A 9,161-nucleotide genomic window follows, 5' to 3' on the forward strand; every position below is an offset into this window, starting at 1 on the left:
GTCATGTCCTGTTACAGAAATTCTATGTGCCATTTATTAAGAACTATGACCAAAAGCCAAAGGGTCATTACTACAATTTCATCTTCTTGTGAATAGTCTATCATATATACGTATATGATATTAATAGATCTTGCTGTAAGAAACAGACGTGAATTTATCAATTATGAAAGAACCAATATAAATTATTTAGCAAAATCAAGCACTATTACACACTAGTATAAAAATGTCATTTCTACAGCATTTGATTGTTATATAACATATTTTAACACCGCGATAGGTCAAAGTTTGCAAATCTTGTCTGATGACACATGTAGGTACAAACTATAATCCCTTATCAAACAATGTCATACAGATATAAAATAAATTGTGAGTGAATTCTTATGAAATGCATGTTCTTTGATTGACATTTATGATTAAATGACGATCTCTTGTCACAGTTTTGTCCTTACGAATTAAGATCAGTAGTGTGTATTTATAAGATAGCTCACCTTCATCACCGATTGTTTCCTTTGGTTAAAATATTTCTCTCTATCTGATGATAATAGAAAATTCATGCATGTGGTCGTGTAACGTAGGTCATAAACCTGCGATGTGTGCAAAATCTTCATTCCAGAGTTAATATAATTGCAGATTGTAAACCAAATAACGATTCAAAGGAGAATTGAACTATTAAAACAATTAACTTGCAAGAGCACTAAATGTCAAAATATCTATGTCACAATCTGTTTGATTAATCGGCTGAAAACCTTGGAATCATCAACTGTATTTCTTTTTCTAAGTCAAGAATCATATCATACCGTTCTATGACAAATGTCATGTACATGTATGCAAAGTTTCATGTAACCGTTGTATAGTATATGTCATTATGATTTTCTTCCTATGCTATTCATTATGCCTTTAAAACAGAATTCTTTGCAAATTTTATATGTTATACTTATAATGTTTCTGTAAGTGTTTCTAAAATGGCATTTCAGTATTATGCATAGATTATGTAAATTGTTCTGTTTCTCAAAAACATCTCTTATAATTCTATATGAATTGGCATTGCATCAGGTTATGTAATGTATGTTTTATAATGTACATGCAACAGTGAGATTAAATGAAAATTGTTTTTGTAAATGTTAATTTCATTAATTTCGGATCAGTACTACTTCAATATGCGACAATAGTGTGATGTTCTTTTAATTATGTAGATGGTATGTTATTCAATTCTTTATTTCTGGATTCACAGTTGGTTGCTGTAACATAGAAAAAATACATGTCACCAGTGTTGCAATAGCTCGCTGGAAAATGTGGAAGACTTGCTTAAAGGTTATTGTCACAAAATTGTAAGCAGCTTATCACCCCATTGCAATAATTCGTTGTAAATTTAAGTAAGGAAATATATCAATTGATGAATAATATATCAAATAAGATGTTTTCCTGTTTAGCCTTAATTATATGGTCTATAATATCTACCATTGCTCTTTCTGGCATTTATCTCAAAACACGTATATCAAATTTTATTAAATCGAAGCAAAGAACTCATTCAATGTAACATTGACGGAAACATAGACGATATATAGGATGATGACTATGGAGCAGAATTTGGGTATTTATCCGCTGTTTATCTTTCAATTTCTATTTATCTAGTTTGTATTCGTATTCATTAATTTTCTTATCTATAATCATATAAATTTAAATTGATTTAAACAAGTTTAATTGCTACTTTTTAATTGCCAGCTAAACATTTGTAGTTTGATACTGCAGAATGTAAGGATCAATTGTTTCGACTTCTTGTTTAAACTACGTGATTAGATATTATGTTGCATACTTCTTCCTTTTCAATTTGAATAATTTAGTTTTAACTTATGATCTTAAACGTCCTTCCTTTTAAGAATACAAAGTGGGTGCAAATATACAGGTTAAAGGAACACCGTCTCTGCTTTAGCAACACCCTTCACATGCAAAATATCACAAACTGGTGCTCAACCTTGTAGATTTTTTACTACTGCTAATAGTTTGTACCCCCTGTAAAATGACTTGTCTTTACCGTGCATGCTGTTTAAAAGCAATGTTTACAAAAAATGGCGGCCTTAACATCTATAATCAACAGCATGTGATTTCTGGCCATGTTTTCGAATTTGCAAGTGATCATATTAGATGTCACAAAAACAAATTTCATGCTGAAAATGCACTTTAAAGACAACCAGTCATTTAACCTTTTCCCTTATATAGACGTTTGAGAAATGTTGTTAAAAAAGTGACCACTTTTCGACGCGCCACCTATCAAAATAGTACATCAGGGGGTTGCCAGAAGAGGGATGTGCCCCCTTCTGTTTGGGGGGGGGGGGCGTTGAAGGTGGCGGTAGCCCCCCTCATCGCCAAGAAAATTTTGGACATGTGACAGGCTAAACACGGCCTCAGGTCGATGTCAGGGTAACTAGTAACCGACGCTGAAAAGCCTTTTACTCTATCTCAATTCATTGAGAAGTTGCAGCACTTTGAAATCAGTTTTGATGGGAAAAACAATGCAAAATAGTGATTTTTAGACGTTCCCCGTTGCCGTGGTAACAGAAAATTTACGATTCATGCTGTTACAGAGGCCATGGTCCAGTCAACATGTGTGCCAAGTTTCATCAGTATTGAAACATTTTTTATAGTTTTATAGCAGTTTGAACTTGTAACAGGAGGCTTTTTCAATGAAAAACTGGCCATTTTTCACAATATGATCATCGGGGTAAAAGGTTAAATCCAGAATATTCACTATATCAAGAAATCCTCCGGGCCATTCAAAGCTGTGTCTTACATTATTGTGGTGTGCTACCTATAAACTTGGATTAAATTGGCCGTGTAGCATTGTATCCTCACACCTTGTGCTCACGAAAATACGAAGCGATACATGAGTTATCTCCCGTCACTAAGATTTTGCGCTAGAATTTTACAGCTTAGGACACAGAAAGCAAATATTAATCACGTGGTTTCTAGTTTTTATTTTGTTCTGCTGTTCTTCTTATTGAAATGAGTCAGTTTTATTTGGCTTAAGGTTGTTTTAATGTTTAATAATTTCATAAAGTTAGAATATGGATAAATCTCTATAACAACAAGTCTTTTTTATAGCCTCTACATAACCAAATTTATTTTCAGTGTGAATCGAATGAGAATAAGAGTTGCACAGATACATTTGTAAGAAACAAGTTCGAGAAAACACACTTTCTTTTAAATAAGCAGAAATAGCACATGTTTAAAACAAAAAGTAATTTATTGGTATCTAATATTAAATTAAACGAATTAAGATGAAGTACTGGGCATTGGCTTTAGAATATTACAACTTACTATAAACATAGTAAGAAAGAATAAATAAGTATTTAAGTAAAGAACTTTGATTTACTCACAGATTAATCAAATTTGTAGGAATATGATTTAAACTTATGCAAATGAAAACAACAAGTAGTCATATGAATAAATACCCTAATTCTGCTCAATAGATGACCACCAATATTCATTTTGTAAATGCATGTATTGTATATGCAGTTTAACCGGGAGACAATAAAAGCAATTCTTTTATTACTTTAGTTACATTTAATTTTATGTTTTAAACACAATATCTTCATAATATCTATAAAAAAAACATAGTTTCGCATGCTTGAGTTTTGTAACCATTGTTAGTTAAATTGTTTTTATTTGTGTATTTTCATGCAATTTATTGAAGTAAAACAAATTCCTGAAAATGTATGACTAAAAATGTACCCTTTAAGGTGACAACAGACACTTTACGTGGTACTCACATAAATGTCATTTAAACCAACTTATTTAAGTAATAATTGTTATTTATTTAATCGTTTGTGCTTTAAATGTCGTTGATCATCATAAAAAATACCATATTTGAAAAAAATGCCTTTGAAAATGATTGATTTTTAATAAAAATCCTAAAATTTTAAATCGTCATATCAAAGTCATTTTTTATCTTTTTGTCATCAAACTTTTGGAAAATAAACATACTTATAATATCTGGGGAACCGTGTCTCAAATTTTTTCTATCTTTTCTCAAAAAATATTACGTAACGTCAAAAATTTTATGCGACTTTTTTCACCATACATATTACGTAATTAAAGATAATAAAGTCGCTGATTGAGCAATCAAAAATCCCTGACACGGTTCCCTCCATAAATGAATTCCCTTTCATGTGCTTTAAACCGCATGTTAATTGCTTGATTATTAAAAAAGTTATGCCTTTTCAAGTTTAGTCCGACCCGCATCAAACGAAAGTGTCATAAACGTCGGCGTTCTCTCTCCGGACCCCTACGTTTCACGGCTAAATAATTGCATCAATAGCCTACACATATCGCACCAGAGAGGGTCAAAGTTTGCGGGGTAACAATACATTCGTAACAAACAATTTTCATGACCAGTAGTGAACATCTGACCAATTAAAATGTTGCTGATTAATGATCGGAGTTTTATAAAGCGAGAAAGTTTCGTGTCAAATCTTAACGTCGATTTACCGTCCAGTCTCGGTATCGGGTCTGCACAATGCCACAATGACTTGGCGGTAAAGCATTTGGAAGGCCTCACTCGTGGGGGGAAATGAACGCATTTTGCGCACCGCTAAGGGGTATTTAAGTTGTTTCAACTTTTGAAGTTTATTATTTTTATCATCAGCATGTATTATTATATATATTAACCAGTGGTCAATCGTGTCTGACGTGTATTCTTTGTATGAGAATGCGGGTTAAAATATAAATTAAAATAACAAAAAACTGAGCTTCTGACGGTCTTTTAAAGTCCATGGTAGATGTACAAAATAAGAACGGGATATTATATATTTTTTCCTCCAAATTGATATAAATGCTTCACATATTTAAAAGAAATAAAAGGTATCACTCGATCATTATGATCTGGCCTTCTTGACTTCTATTATCATGAATACACGTATCATCTATATATGCACGACATAGAGATCAAGTTTCTACTGGGATATACAATAAATTCCATACTTTGTCTCAGGTTTATTAGTACTGTGTTCGATTTACTGGCGAACAATTTATTCAAAGCATTCACTGATAATATATTTTATTATCTTTTTTTATTGATTCGTAGAGAAATAATCATCCTTAGACAACCTAAAAATGGTTTAGAAATTTGTCAGGGACACCTAATCACAAGTCATATAGGCGTTCACATAAAAATCTTGTCTGTTTTTTGTTGTTGTTTTTACTTGACATTGTTAGAAAACGGGGTTGAATGTAAAGCAAGTCCTTGAATCCGTAAAAAAAAGTCCATAAACTCAATGTAATATCTATCAGATTAACGGGACAGACAAATTATTTTCACACATTATGGATATTTTAGCAACTATATTTCTAATCAACCCGTGGTCGTGCGATTTGCCGCTATGCTTAATTATTTATGTTTCATACATTATGTTACGTACATTGGCCGATAATTTCCTATTTTATAAAAAAGGCTAACTAAAGGTAGACGATATTCATAAAAGTTGTACGCGTATTTGTACGATACATGAATTACGAGTAGTATGGACCAGTATGGATGGGAACTACCGATTTCCCTCATTGATGCCTCAACAGGGGGCGGAGCGTTATCGATAATTGACAGGTTACGCGAAAAGCAGATAAAAATGGTACAGGTACCGTTTTAAAAACGTTTAAAAACACATTTTTTGGACTAGCTGCTTCCAAAATTAAATCACGAATGTGTTCAGAAAAGGTTGATAAATCTACTAAGCAAAAAATCTCATTTTAGGTATTTTCAGTGATAATTGACTCCGTTGTCACCTTAGGATCAGCTAAGTCAATAGTGTATTAGCAGGAAACTTTGTTATTATAAATATAATCATAGCATGGAAGACCAAATTTGCGGAAACGAGCAATCCTTTAAAGCACTGGAAACAAAACAACAATAATGATGACGAGTACTACATTCATTGTTTATAACAACAAGAGTTGCTTGTTACCGGATTATTTGTGTTCTTTGTTTCCGCCAATCTTATCATTTTGATAACTCTTTTTATCATTTGATGAATTACAACAATAATGTAACTGCTATTAAAGCCAGACTCACTCACTTATACAATGCTTCGTTCTTACCGTCATCTTTGAAATTAGGATTTTATATCTATATATGCAAAGTTCCACAAAAGCTAATAACATTGGCAAACTTAAACCTTTTAATATTCTTATGCTTGTTTTATGTACTCTAGGCTACTTTAATATCAACAACAACGAAATAAAACCATTGCCGCTTTATATATTTATTATTAAAATAACAGTCACTGCTTACGAGAGGCACCATGTCAGTTTATGTGGTTGAGGTCTCACAATTTATAATTTTCTTATTTGAGTTTTTGAGTTAAATGAACAGTTACATTAAAACACTACATCATTTACATCTTGTTTATGTAAAATGAAAGCATTGTTGCCTTAAAAGTGTATTTATAAATTTCATTTTTCTTTGAAAAACTTGTTTATTGTTTTAACATGCATTTGATACGTGTAATAAGTTGAAACTAACCGCAAAATATCCAATATGGTTTTTCACATGTTGAATTAATTGGTGAGATCGTATCTGCGATTGGATACGAACATTCGATGAAAGCAAAACGAAAATGTTACTTTTTCTATTAATACTGAATAATATCAATCATTTTTACCTCCTGTTGCCTGTCACAGTTGACTTTCACATAGGAAAATTGTATAAGAAGTTGATACCGAACTCAATCATCTTCCACACGTGGCAAAAAATAATAATCGTATGCTAATAATGCACATTGTCTAGAATTATTTCACTTATCAACGTTTCCGGCAGTACTTTTCGTTTCATTAAAAAGTAGGAATCATTTTTTAGCACTGCTTTATTCAAAATAAAAGAAAATGTAATGTAAGAATATACCAGTGAACTTGAACTGTTTCTTTCGTACATATATCATTTGTGCTGTTTTGTGACTATAAAACAAAATTAAAATAAGCACAAATGCTCCAATGGTTGTAATAATGTATTGCAAACAATGTCACCAGAACTTTTACCATGACGTAATGGGCATGTGTTTTACGTCATACCAGAGAACAAATGAACTTTTCAATCAAATTTGTAGGAATATGATTTAAACTTATGCAAATGAAAACAACAAGTAGTCATATGAATAAATACCCTAATTCTGCTCAAATAGCATGACCACCATATTCGCATTTTTGGTAAATGCATGTATTGTATATGCAGGTTTTAACCGGGAGACAAATAAAAGCAATACTTTTATTCACTTTAGTTACATTTAATTTTATGTTTTAAACACAATATCGATCATAATATCGTATCTAAAAAAACAATAGTTTCGCCATGCTTGAGTGATTTGTAACCATTGTTAGTTAAATTGTTTTTATTTGTGTATTTTCATGCAATTTATTGAAGATAAAACAATTCCTGAAAATGTATGACTAAAAAATGTACCCTTTAGGTGACAACAGACACTTTACGTGGTACTCACATAAATGTCATTTTAAACCAACTTATTTAAGTAGATAATTGTTATTATTTAATCGTTCGTGCTTTAAATGTCGTTGATCATCATAAAAAATACCATATTTGAGAAAAATGCCTTTGAAAATGATTGATTTTTAAGTAAAAATCCTAAAATTTTAAATCGTCATATCAAAGTCATTTTTTTATCTTTTTGTCATCAAACTTTTGGAAAATAAACATACTTATAATATCTGGGGAACCGTGTCTCAAATTTTTTTCTATCTTTTCTCAAAAAAATATTACGTAACGTCAAAAATTTTATGCGACTTTTTTCACCATACATATTACGTAATTAAAGATAATAAAGTCGCTGATTGAGCAATCAAAAATCCTGAACACGGTTCCCTCCGTAAATGAATTCCCTTTTCATGTGCTTTAAACCGCATGTTAATTGCTTGATTATTAAAAAAGTTATGCCTTTTCAAAGTTAGTCCGACCCGCATCAAACGAAGTGTCATAAATCGGCTGTTTCTCTCTCGGACCCCTACGTTTCACGGCTAAATAATTGCATAATAACACAAATATCGCACCAGAGAGGCGTCACAAGTTCCCGGAATACTCTAACGAACTTTTTATTGACCCCAGTGACATTGACCAATTAAAAGTTGCCTGATTAATATCCAGTTTATAAACGTAAATTTCTTCAAATACTTAACGTGATTTACCCGTCCGTTCTGGTATCGGTCGCACATGACCAACATTGACTTTCGGTAAAATTAGCTTGAGGGCACTCGTGGGGGGAAATGGAACGATTTGCGCACGCTAGCGGGTATTTAATTGTTTCACTTTTGAAGTTATTAGTATTTATCGAATCAGCATTATTATTATATTATTTACCGTCAATCTGTCTGAGCGTGTATTCGTGTATGAAATTCCGTTAACAATACTAAAATTAAAATAACAAAAAACCTGAGCTTCTGGCGGTCTAGTTTAACAGTCCATGGTATGATGTACAGAATAAGAACGGATGATTATAGTTGATTTTTTCCTCCAAATTGATATAAATGCTCACATGGAATTTTAACAAGAATAAAAGGTATCACTCCATCATTATGATCTGGCTTCTACTTCTGAGTTATCATTAATACACGTCTCATCATAGATATGCACGACGATAGAGATCAAGTTTCTACGGGATATGACAAATAAATTCCATACTTGTTCTCGGTTTAATTAGTACTGTGTTCGAATTTACTGGCGACAGATTTATTCCAAGCGATTCAGTGATAACATATATTTTATTATCCTTTCTTTTTTATTGACTTCGTAGAGAAATAATCATCCGTTAGCGACAACCGTAAAATGGATTTTTGTATAAATTTGTCAGGGGACACCTAAATTCAAAGTTCATATTGCTATGAAACATGTCAAATTGTGTATCTGTGTCTTACAACGAGTCACGGGACGCTTTAATTTATGGAATTGTTTGGCCGTCGTAGCTCAAACGTCTCATGATCACCGATTAGTCCAAGCACTTATATCGAGTTTTTCACGAACTAATACTGGATTGACAACCCTGATATTTTGATTTCTGTCCGTCATGACTAATTTTTAGCTCCATTTTGAGACCGATTTTGCTTTTAAACTCTCTGTATTTATTTGGATATACGAAGTTCCAAGTAAGCTTCACCGTTCACCACGATTT

The sequence above is a fragment of the Ruditapes philippinarum genome, unplaced genomic scaffold, assembly GCF_026571515.1.
Source record: "Ruditapes philippinarum isolate M1 unplaced genomic scaffold, ASM2657151v2 ctg970_1_1_1_1, whole genome shotgun sequence".
Taxonomy (NCBI): domain Eukaryota; kingdom Metazoa; phylum Mollusca; class Bivalvia; order Venerida; family Veneridae; genus Ruditapes; species Ruditapes philippinarum.